At 41.4% G+C, this 12,177-nt stretch overlaps 1 protein-coding gene across 14 annotated transcripts in view; it reads left to right on the top strand.

Annotated features, from left to right (window-relative positions):
- Positions 1 to 5,833: 5,833 nt before the first annotated feature.
- LOC139748074 (voltage-gated purine nucleotide uniporter SLC17A9-like) overlaps positions 5,834 to 12,177 on the top strand; it is a 31,588-nt gene continuing 25,244 nt past the window's right edge. For 2 of the 14 annotated variants that reach the window (XM_071660672.1, XM_071660662.1), the window contains exons 1-2: positions 10,345 to 10,446; positions 11,949 to 12,177. The exon at positions 11,949 to 12,177 is cut by the window's right edge and continues 104 nt beyond it. The gene's annotated coding sequence lies outside the window, so the exon portion shown is untranslated. Of the gene's footprint in view, positions 6,551 to 7,446; positions 7,632 to 10,130; positions 10,290 to 10,343; positions 10,447 to 10,973; positions 11,086 to 11,948 lie in introns of those variants that run through there. The other 12 variants (XM_071660675.1, XM_071660673.1, XM_071660664.1 and 9 more) reach the window with 11 other exon arrangements.

The following is a 12,177-nucleotide window of genomic DNA, read 5'->3' as shown; positions in this document are numbered from 1 at the left end:
TCATGATTGATTTTTATTTTGATGCATGTTTGTTATCAGCTTTTGTTTTAACTCGTGTCGTAGAAGGCGACTAAAAGGGGAGGGAGCGGGGGGCTGGAAATCCTCCCCTCTCATTTTTTTTTAATTTTCCAAAAGAAGGAACAGAGAATTGGGCTAGGTGAGGGTATTCCCTCAAAGGCCCAGGCCTCTGTTCTTAACGCTACCTCGCTAATGCGGGAAATGGCGAATAGTTTGAAAGAAAAGAAAGTTTCTTTTTTATACATATTTGCTATTTCTCACATAAGTGAGGTAGTGTTAAGAACAGAGGACTGAGCCCCAGAGGGAAAATCTTCACTTAGTCCCCTTCTCAGTTCCTTCTTTTGGAAAAGTAAAAGCAGATTTACCTCTAATTCAGTCATTCATTTCTGTCCCTCTTGTCTTTACAAAGGCAGCATCCAGGCATTCTGCCTGTACTCAGGGACCTCACCTTAGGTTGGGCACACAATGAAAATTTTGACGTACTAATCAACAACAACAATGTTACCCTCTTTCTTGAGTTCAATTGCAGTGCCATCCATACTAACCACTTCGCTAAACTTCACCTTAAGCATTACACCCTGGTTAAATTTGGTTTTTATTTTCTCTTGAGTGTTGCAAAATGTTTCTGGCTTGCTTCATCTTTACTTTTTTTTTTTTTCACTAAGCCATATTTCTTGTGTTGGTTAATCCTGTGTTGTTATCCCTTGTGTTCTCATTAATGTAGTCACTTTGATTCTAGAGTTTTCATTTAATAGACTATATATCTTTTTTTTCATACTTTGTTGTTTCATGTGTTAGTGCGGTAGAGCCAGGAGCAGGTAAAGAAAGGCTGCAATCACTCTCATCCACTCTAGTTGTCACGTGCAATACACTAAAACCATGGCCTGTCCAAAGCAAAGCCCCACAGATCTTTTCATGGTTTCCCCAGCTGCGTTTTATTCCCTAGGTTCAGTCCAATAACGGCATGTTGCCCCATTATACCACATTTCAATTCATTACATCCCATGCACACTTTTCACCCCTTTTGTATATCTATCTGTTTCTCTATATCTCTTGAGCTTGTTTTTGGTTAATTTGTCTTTACTCGTATTGGTAGATTCAGGTCCTCTGGGACCTTTCCTACTTGCTCTTGTAGAGGCCTGGGTCGTTGTTGACCAGCTGGCCATTGACCTAACTCTGATTCACACTGAGCAGATGTTCCAACAGCCAGAAACTCTTGGTGTATCATCAGACAACAGCAGTACGGCATTGTTCAGTGGTACAACCACTCACTCCTGCCATTTTTCATATTGTTTTGTTAATGGGTTTTGAAATTTTCATATATCCTTTTTCTTATACTCATGATGATTCTTATGGTACATGCAAATATCTGTTTGGGCTTGGGTCTGTGGTTGCATGAACTTATATTCATCTCCCCATTTGCATACATGATATTTGCCATATTTGCAGCAGATTTCCAGGTGTATATATTCACATCTCTCAAGGGTATCAGAGAGAAGTGCTCTTAAACATATTTTAGGTGAGTATACATTACCAAAGTGCATGCATATACCCCTCAGATGTTGTCTGCTTGAGTTTATTGTTTTTATCTTTTTTTTTCCCTATGCTTTAATTCTTGTACTTTTATCTCTCACTCCATTATTGCTTTCATATGCAGTTTCATTTTATCTTTCACTTCACTTATTATTATTTTCCTTATATATCTTGTTTATTTTCATTTCCTTCTCAGTATCACTTTCCTGTTCTATATGAATTTCGTTCTTTTCATGTGCATTATCAGTTTTTCCTTGCTGGCCTGGGCAATAATTTGTCTTAACCCCTGAGTGCATGTGATACTGTACCATAAATATCCGTTCTTCATCATATATTTTTCTAATTGGAGGTGTACATGGTGATCATTTCTTGGTAAAAGTGACTGTGAAACTTTGTTGTATCTTTAGCAAAACAGGAAATTACAAGGATGGTAAGAAAAGTAGTGGGGGTGAAAGTGAGTGAGGTCTTTGTGCCGAGATGTAAGAGAATATGAAGCAAGGGGAGTGGGAGGTATCCAGAAAAGCATGTGGGTGGAATGCCTGATGTGCAGGAGGATCATATGTGACAAGGTATTGAATGGTGTGATGAGTTAACCTTGCTCCTATGAGAGAAGAGAGCGATCTGGGCGGTACCTGCAGGGAAGTAATTGGGAGATGTACAAAAGAAAGTGGCAAAAGGTCAAGAGGAAGGTTAAGGGAGAGACATAGAGGGCAAATAGATGGGGAGATGAAGATGTTTTGGAAGGAGGTGAATCTGTGAAGAGAACAAATGGTGAAGTAACACAAAGGTGTAAACAACAGATTTGGAAGATATTTTGAAGGACTGTTAAATGTGTTACACGACAGGGTGGCAGATGTAGGGTGTTTAGGGCAAGGTGGCATGAGAATGAGCAAGAGAATCAAGTTGAATAGTTTAGTAAAAAGAGAGAAGGTGGTGAAAGCCTTGCTTAAGGTGAAGTTTAGCAAAGTGGTTAGCATGGCTAGCATTGCAACTAAACTCAAGAAAGAGGGTGATGCTATTGATTAGCAAGATTTGCATTGTGTGCACGGCCTAAAGCAAGGTGTCTGAGTACTGGGAGAATACCTGGATGCTACCTTTTATAAAGACAAGAGGGATAAAAATGAATGACAGAATTAGAGATGTAAATCTGTTGAGTATATTTGGAGACTTGTATGGAAGATTGGTGATTGATAGGGTGGAGGCAAGCTCAGAACATGAGACTGGGGAGGAAGATCAGGAGTGGAGGAGGGTGTGTTGACTAGGTGTTTGCTTTGAGAGTCGTTTGGGAGAAATACTTGGGGAACGAGAGGAATTTGAGATTGGCATATATGGACCTAGAGAAAATGTATGATGGATTAATAGAGATGTTACAAGTATATGGTTTCGTCGGAAGACTGTAAAAAACAGTGAGATTTTACTTGGACAGTAAGGCTTGTGTTTGTGAGTAGGAAGGGGGAAAGGTGAGTGGTTCCAAGTGTAAGTAGGCATCAAGAGTGTGTCATATCACCATGGCTATTTAAGGTGTTGATGGATGGGATGATAAGGGAAGAATATGTGAGGGTCATGCAGAGATGGGTCTACACACTGTGCTGGGGATAGGATGGCTTAGGGGGCAAGTTAGGAGCTGTTTGCAAATGAAATGACACTGGTGGCAGATTTGAGAGAGAGGCGATGTAGAAGCTGGTCTCTGTATGTGTGTGCGTGGAAGTATGGGTGCATGTCTTGGGCCATGAAACAAGAATGTAAGAGGGTGGTGATCAGGGTTGATCACGTATGGAAGAACAGGGTAAAGGTGATATGTGACATACTAGATTTGGTTGGGGAAGGCAGAACCAGGGTGTTCTGAGATGGTTTTATGAAGAGGATGAACAAAGAAAGACTCATCAGAAGGAAGGGAAAATTGAGGAGGAGGTTGAAGGCTTGAGTAATTGGAGGATGAACGTTGACCAGGTTTGCATGGGGTGGAGTGAGTAAGAGAGATGCTGTTGGTGGGCTGACCCAGGGCATATAAAGTGTTTGTGAGGTGGCATCTGCTTACACTGGATTACACAACAGTTACTGAGGGAAAGTCAACTGCTGAGGACCTGCTTCTCTCGCTGATATGGCAAATGCTCAATGACTGTTTTCATGTATACAGGTGACCCCTGACGTACGATGGTTCAACTTATGAATTTTCGACTTTGTCCAACTGTAGGCTAATGTAAGTGTTCTGAGAACGTTTAAGGTAGGTTAGGCTAAGCTATGATGTGTAGTATTAAATGTACTTTTGACTTACGATAGGTTTACTGGAACGTAACCCCATCGTAAGCCTAGGATATATATATATATATATATATTTTTTATACATAATCGCTGTTTCCCATGTCAGCGAGGTAGTGCCAGGAAACATGAAGAATGGCACATCCACTCGTATACATATACACATAAGTGCCCACACACGCACATACACATACGCAGACATTACATACATACACATGTACATATTCATGCTTGCCTTCATCCATATCTGTCGCTACCCCGCTCCGCCCCACAGGAAAACAGCATCGCTATCCCCTGCTTCAGCAAGGCAGCGCCAGAAATACAGACAAATAGGCCACATTCGTTCACACTTAGTCTCTAGCTGTCATGTGTAATGCACCGAAACCACGGCTCCCCATCCACGTCCAGGTCCCACAGACCTTTCCATGGTTTACCCCAGACGCATCACATTCCCTGGTTAAGTCCATTGATCGCGTCAACCCCTGTATGACACATCATACCAATGCACTCTATCCCGTGCACGCCTTTCACCCTCCTGCGTGTTTAAACCCCCGATCACTCAAAATCTTTTTCACTCCATCCTTCCACCTCCAATTCGGTCTCCCGCTTTCCTTATACTCTCACTTCTGACACACACATATGTCCTCTTTGTCAACCTCTTCTCACTCATCCTCTCCAAAGGTCCAAACCAATATCAACAAACCCTCTTCATCTCTCACCCACACTGTATTTACTACCACACATCTCTCGTATCCCTTTTATCACCTCCTCGGTCAAACCACTTCACACCACATACTGTCTCCAAACATGTCATTTCCAACACACTACCACCTTCCTCCTCCACACATTCTCATCTACTGAAATTTGTGGACCAAATCATTAAGCTTAATGGGGTCTTTGTTGTTGACTATTATTTGGATTACTAATGCGTATCACGAAGTTGTTGATATTAAGTCGATCATCAGACTGTTTATATAGGAATGTTGAATTACCTACAGCTTAATGAGGCAATTATAGGTCGCCTGTTTTGAGCGAATACTGTGTGGGTAATGTACACTTTTGTAAGGTTGGACTGGCCTTTGATGGCCTGGAATGACCTTGAATAGCCCTTCAAGGCCCAACGAGCGCAAGATTAAACCCTTGTTAAGAGGTTCAGGTACCTTGTTATAATGATTTAGGGGCCACTTAAGCATTAACCTGTGTAGCCAAGTACATGTAGACTTTACAAATGAATTTGTTATGGACTTATAGATAACGTGGTTATGGACTTGCTAATAAACTGGTTATGGACTTACAAATAAACTGGTTATGGACTTACAAATAAACTGGTTATGGACTTACAAATAAACTGGTTATGGACTTGCTAATAAACTGGTTATGGACTTACAAATGAACTGTTTGTGGACTTACAAATAAACTGGTCATGGACTTACAAATAAACTGATTATGGACTTACAACTAAACTGGTTATGGACTTACAACTAAACTGGTTATGGACTTACAACTAAACTGGTTGTGGACTTACAACTAAACTGGTTATGGACTTACAACTAAACTGGTTGTGGACCATCGTATCTTGTGACCTTCCCACGTACATCAAAGGTTACTGTGTCTGAACTTAGAAAGATGACCTCTTAAGGTCAGGTCATATCAGGTACCCTTGTGTCCTGCAACCTGTGGTGAAGTCATCATATGTGTGTGGGGGTCAGCTTGGACGACTGGTAGGTGTAATGTCGTCCAAGAACACATGGCACCAAGAGTCCCTCCTTACCCTGCTACTGACGAAAGCGTATACTTAAAGATACAGGATCCTACACATGGAAGAAAGGATTTTAGAGTTTAATAATAATAATAAAGAGTAGATGATAGACAAACATCAGGTGAGGGTTCTTGCTATCACCAATAACCCCATGTGGGCCCAGCAGATAACACTCTCAAGGTAGCGGATAAGATATTAAACTGAGTAGAGAGACAGATAAGAGCAGGGAGAGAGGGAGATAAGAGCAGGGAGAGAGAGAGGGAGATAAGAGCAGAGAGGGAGGCTTGTGTTTCGTGTGGTCATCAGTAACGCAAAGTGTCTTCTCCGGAGTTTGTGTGTGAACTAAACATTATTACTTTTTACCCCACCACCACCAGCAGGAGGAGCCGCTATTAACCCACGACCCATGCCAGACACTTGAAGTAACTGGATACCCTCGTGAAGTAACTGCATACCCTCGCGAAGTAACTGGATACCCTCGTGAAGTAACTGGATACCCTCGCGAAGTAAGTGGATGCCCTCGTGAAGTAACTGGATACTCGCGAAGTACCTGGATACCCTCGTGAAGTAATTGGATACCCTCGTGAAGTAACTGGATACCCTCGTGAAGTAATTGGATACCCTCGTGAAGTAACTGGATACCCTCGTGAAGTAACTGCATACCCTCGTGAAGTAACTAGATACTCGCGAAGTACCTGGATACCCTCGCGAAGTAACTGGATACCCTTTTGAAGTAGTTGGATACCCTCGTGAAGTAATTGGATACCCTCTTGAAGTAGTTGGATACCCTCGTGAAGTAACTGGATACCCTCGTGAAGTAACTGGATACCCTCGTGAAGTAACTGGATACCCCCGCGGAGTAACTGGATACCATCGTGAAGTAACTGGATACTCGCGAAGTAATTGGATACCCTCGTGAAGTAACTGGATACTCGCGAAGTAATTGGATACCCTCGTGAAGTAATTGGATACCCTCGTGAAGTAATTGAATACCCTCGTGAAGTAATTGGATAAGTGAGAGTGTATTTATGTGGTGGACACTTGCTTTAAATGTATCATGTTTTTTTAAAGTTAGAACATTGAAAGGTGTGTGTGTGTGTGTGTGTGTGTGTGGGGTTAAGTGGCTGAGTGAAGTGGCTGTTGTGAGGGAGGGAAGTGGCAGGGTGACAGTGGTTGTTGGGGGTCATATGAAGAAGAGAATAAAGCAAATTATGTTAGCAGTGAGTGAGGTAATAAAGTGGCTAGGGTCAGTAATGAGGGAGTAAAGTAGTTGTCACAATAATAAGGGAGTGTATATGTATAAATTAATAAAGGCAGCAAGTATGATTTATGTCCATGTGTATATATGTATATGTCTGTGTATGTATATACATATATGTATACGTTGAGATGTATAGGTATGTATATGTGCGTGTGTGGACGTGTATGTAAATACATGTGTATATGTGGGCCATTATTTAGTCTGTTTCCTTGCGCTACCTCGCTAACGCGGGAGACAGCGACAAAGTATATATATATATATATATATATATATATATATATATATATATATATATATATATATATATATATATATATATTCTTTATCGTAAGGTTGTTTCTTATTGGCTGGTTGGTCATAATAACATCAGAACTATTAGCTGGTGTTTAGGGGGGGGGGGGAGGGAAGGGTCATTAAGACTGTGTTTAACGTCTTTATAAACGCCAATCAATTGATTTTCATAAATAATTAATTTTGTCATTAATTTTCAGTATTTTTAGATTTTATGTCATTTTTTTAATATATTTTAAAAGGAAAATTTAGTCTATGATAAATCTTGCTGTGGATTTTCTGCTGGTGTGTGTCTATGTTTGTGTGTGTGTGTGTGTGTGTGTGTGTGTGTGTGTTTTAAATCCCAGTCTTGTGTCAGGCGTGCACGTGTTGGCACGTGGTGGTCGTGTGTGGAGAATGAAGAGACCACCTTACCCACTGCAAGACCATGTGTTGTGGGAGGTTGTGAGTGGTTGTTAACGCCATATTACACCTAAGGATGATTACGTGTTGTGAGTGGTTGTTACCAAGGTATGTCAAATTGGCTTACATGTAGTTTTAAATGATGGTTAGGTACCTGTTGTAGCTTGTTAGGCAGGTGTCATTGGTTGTGAGTGCTTGTAACTGCTTGTTTGTGATCGTAGACTCAGCTGTTGAGGGAAGATGATGGGAACCTGGCCTATCAGTGGGCTGGGATAAGGCGTGTGGGATGATGGCTGGGATAAGGCGTGTGGGATAGACGCTGGGATAGGCGTGTGTGGTGATGGCTGGGATAAGGCGTGTGGGATAGACGCTGGGATAGGCGTGTGGGATAGACGCTGGGATAAGGCGTGTGTGATGATGGCTGGGATAAGGCGTGTGTGGTGATGCCTGGGGTAGGCGTGTGTGGTGATGGCTGGGGTAGGCGTGTGGGATAGACGATGGGATAGGCGTGTGGGATAGACGCTGGGATAAGGCGTGTGTGGTGATGCCTGGGGTAGGCGTGTGGGATAGACGCTGGGATAGGCATGTAGGATCGACGCTGGGATAGGCGTGTGTGGTGATGGCTGGGATAAGGCGTGTGGGATAGACCCTGGGATAGGCGTGTGGGATAGACGCTGGGATAGGCGTGTGGGATAGACGCTGGGATAGGCGTGTGGGATAGACGCTGGGATAAGGCGTGTGGGATAGACGCTGGGATAGGCGTGTGGGATAGACCCTGGGATAGACGCTGGTATAGGCGTGTGGGATGATGATATAAACACGAACTGGGGAGGGGGAAAGATGGCTGCTTGATTTACATAATTGAGAATAATAATAACTGATAAATGACCTTGACGAAGCCCACTGCACCACACTGTTGAACTAGCAGATAAATAAGATAAATAAGGATTTAGATAATTTTTTTTCCCATTATCTTTTTCAGTGGGATAAAATAAATTATTATTTACAACTGTTGTGATAAACATGATATACACATACTGACGTGGTTGTGTTTATCTTCTCATAACTGAACTTGTGATAAGGGTTAGATCCAGCTGGATTTAAGTTCCACTTTGGGTTCATATAGCATTGTATTGCCTCATACCTGGTGTAGCGTAGGCTTAGAGTGGGATTTCCAGATCCCGTTTTCTGTCCGCCTTAATTGGGACATGGTTAATATATATGGGTGGCCGGGGTGTCATACATGGCACAGACCGAACATTGTGTAACTGTAGTAGTGTGTACAATGTAACCTGTAAATAAACATTATATATATATATATATATATATATATATATATATATATATATATATATATATATATATATATATATATGTGTGTGTGTGTGTGTGTGTTTGTATGTGTGTGTGTATATGTGTGTGTGTGTGTGTGTGTGTGTGTGTGTGTGTGTGTGTGTGTGGCTTATTGTTTATTGTTGTTTATGTTGACTATATGTACAGGTGTTTGCTGAAATATTACCTTGTTGTTGTTGTTGTTGTTGTTGTTGTTGTTGTTGTTTGTTAACCACCATAAGTATGATTGTAATTGATATGGAGTTAAGTGTTTGTACTGCACTGGATGTCTTATTAGTGTATTATTATTATTATTATTATTATTATTATTATTATTATTATTATTATTATTATTATTATTATTATTATTATTATTATTATTATTATTATTATTATTATTATTATTATTATTATTATTATTATTATTATTATTATTATTATCATTATTATTATTATTATTATTATTATTATTATTTTATTATTATTATTATTATTATTATTATTATTATTTATTTATTCATTTATTTATTTATTTATTTAGTGCTGGTGTCAGAGTCGTGTGTGTGTGTGTGTGTGTGTGTGTGTGTGATGCATGACTGGCAGCTGTGCATGAATGCTAAAAGAAGTACATGTATGTCTTTGATGTGGTGGTAGTGTGGTGGTGGTGGTGGTAGTGTGGTGGTAGTGTGGTACTGTGGTGGTGGTAGTGTGGTGGTGGTAGTGTGTGGTGGTGGTAGTGTGGTGGTGGTGTGGTAGTGGTAGTGTGGTGGTGGTTGTGTGGTAGTGGTAGTGTGGTGGTGGTAGTGTGGTAGTGGTAGTGTGGTGGTGGTAGTGTGATGGTGGTAGTGTGGTGGTGGTGGTAGTGTGGTGGTGGTAGTGTGGTGGTAGTGTGGTAGTGTGGTGGTGGTGGTGGTAGTGTGGTGGTAGTGTGGTACTGTGGTGGTGGTAGTGTGGTGGTGGTAGTGTGTGGTGGTGGTAGTGTGGTGGTGGTGTGGTAGTGGTAGTGTGGTGGTGGTTGTGTGGTAGTGGTAGTGTGGTGGTGGTAGTGTGGTAGTGGTAGTGTGGTGGTGGTAGTGTGATGGTGGTAGTGTGGTGGTGGTGGTAGTGTGGTGGTGGTAGTGTGGTGGTGATAGTGTGTGGTGGTGGTGGTAGTGTGTGGTGGTGGTAGTGTGTGGTGGTGGTAGTGTGTAGTGGTGGTAGTGTGTGGTGGTGGTAGTGTGTGGTGGTGGTAGTGTGTAGTGGTGGTAGTTTGGTGGTAGTGTGTGGTGGTGGTGGTAGTGTGGTGGTAGTGTGGTGGGAGAAACGGTCAAGTCATGGCATTAACCCCAGTGTTGGCAGTCACATGTGTTGGAAACAAAAGCACCAGGGACCCATTGTTGTTGTCAGTGGCTTGCTGTTGGTAGAGGCCGTGTTGGCAATCACTATACACAAGAGGTGAGTGTTGGCTCTGTGCCGGAAATGGCCCCCCTATGTTAGCTGTGTTGGCAGTGGTCCAGAGCTGGTGGTGGCAGTGGTCCATAGTTGGCGGTGGCAGTTAACACAGCAGTGGTCCAGTGTTCTCAGTGGCCCAGCTTGGTTCATGGCCCGGGGGGTATGATGGTCCAGTGTTTATATTGATACGAGTGTATATAGTGGTCCAGTGTTTATATTGATACGAGTGTATATAGTGGTCCAGTGTTTATATTGATACGAGTGTATATAGTGGTCCAGTGTTTATATTGATACGAGTGTATATAGTGGTCCAGTGTTTATAATGATAAGAGTGTATATAGTGGTCCAGTGTTGGATGTCCAGTGTATATAGTGGTCCAGTGTTGGATGTCCAGTGTATATAGTGGTGAAGTGTTGGATGTCCAGTGTATATAGTGGTGAAGTGTTGGTTCTCCAGTGTATATAGTGGTGAAGTGTTGGTTCTCCAGTGTATATAGTGGTCCCGTGTTGGATGTCCAGTGTATATAGTGGTCCAGTGTTGATGTGAATCCATGGTTAAGTGTTGCTAGCGGTCTTGTGTTGCTGGTGTTGTGATGTAGGAGTGGCCCATGTAGATGTCTGGCCCCCTGGCGTGTTGCTAGTGGCCCGGGACCAGTGGCCCACTGACACTGTGATGGCTCAGTGGCCCACTGACACTGTGATGGCCCAGTGGCCCAGTGTTCCTAGTGGCCCACTGGAATTGCAGTGGACCTTGTGTTGACGAAGGTGTTGCCGGGTTGTGTACGTGGGCGAGTTAGAGGGTAAATGATAACCAAATTATCCTATTGTATGAATAATGTATGATGTATTATCTGTATTGTATGAGTAATGTATGATGTATTATCTGTATTGTATGAGTAATGTATGATGTATTATCTGTATTGTATGAGTAATGTATGATGTATTATCTGTATTGTATGAGTAATGTATGATGTATTATCTGTATTGTATGAGTAATGTATGATGTATTATCTGTATTGTATGAGTAATGTATGATGTATTATCTGTATTGTATGAGTAATGTATGATGTATTATCTGTATTGTATGAATAATGTATGATGTATTATCTGTATTGTATGAATAATGTATGATGTATTATCTGTATTGTATGAGTAATGTATGATGTATTATCTGTATTGTATGAATAATGTATGATGTATTATCTGTATTGTATGAATAATGTATGATGTATTATCTGTATTGTATGAGTAATGTATGATGTATTATCTGTATTGTATGAGTAATGTATGATGTATTATCTGTATTGTATGAGTAATGTATGATGTATTATCTGTATTGTATGAGTAATGTATGATGTATTATCTGTATTGTATGAGTAATGTATGATGTATTATCTGTATTGTATGAGTAATGTATGATGTATTATCTGTATTGTATGAGTAATGTATGATGTATTATCTGTATTGTATGAGTAATGTATGATGTATTATCTGTATTGTATGAGTAATGTATGATGTATTATCTGTATTGTATGAGTAATGTATGATGTATTATCTGTATTGTATGAGTAATGTATGATGTATTATCTGTATTGTATGAGTAATGTATGATGTATTATCTGTATTGTATGAGTAATGTATGATGTATTATCTGTAACAACAGTAGATGTGTGGAGGCGGTATGAGCGACCGGGCGCGGGCCCACGCCATCTAAACCTTGGAATAGCCTTCCCTCCCCCCCCTAAACGGCGCGCCTCACACTCGCCCGCGCCATGCTATGCTGCCGTGACCCACGCCCACTGCTGAGGTAAGGCGCCCCGCGCCATGGTGGCTCGGGTTGGGGCCCCTCCACACGCCAGGATATGACCCAGTGTGAACCACGCACGGACGCC

This window comes from Panulirus ornatus, chromosome 72, assembly GCF_036320965.1.
Source record: "Panulirus ornatus isolate Po-2019 chromosome 72, ASM3632096v1, whole genome shotgun sequence".
NCBI classification, from domain to species: Eukaryota; Metazoa; Arthropoda; class Malacostraca; order Decapoda; family Palinuridae; genus Panulirus; species Panulirus ornatus.
This window is presented reverse-complemented; position numbering and strand designations above follow the sequence as displayed.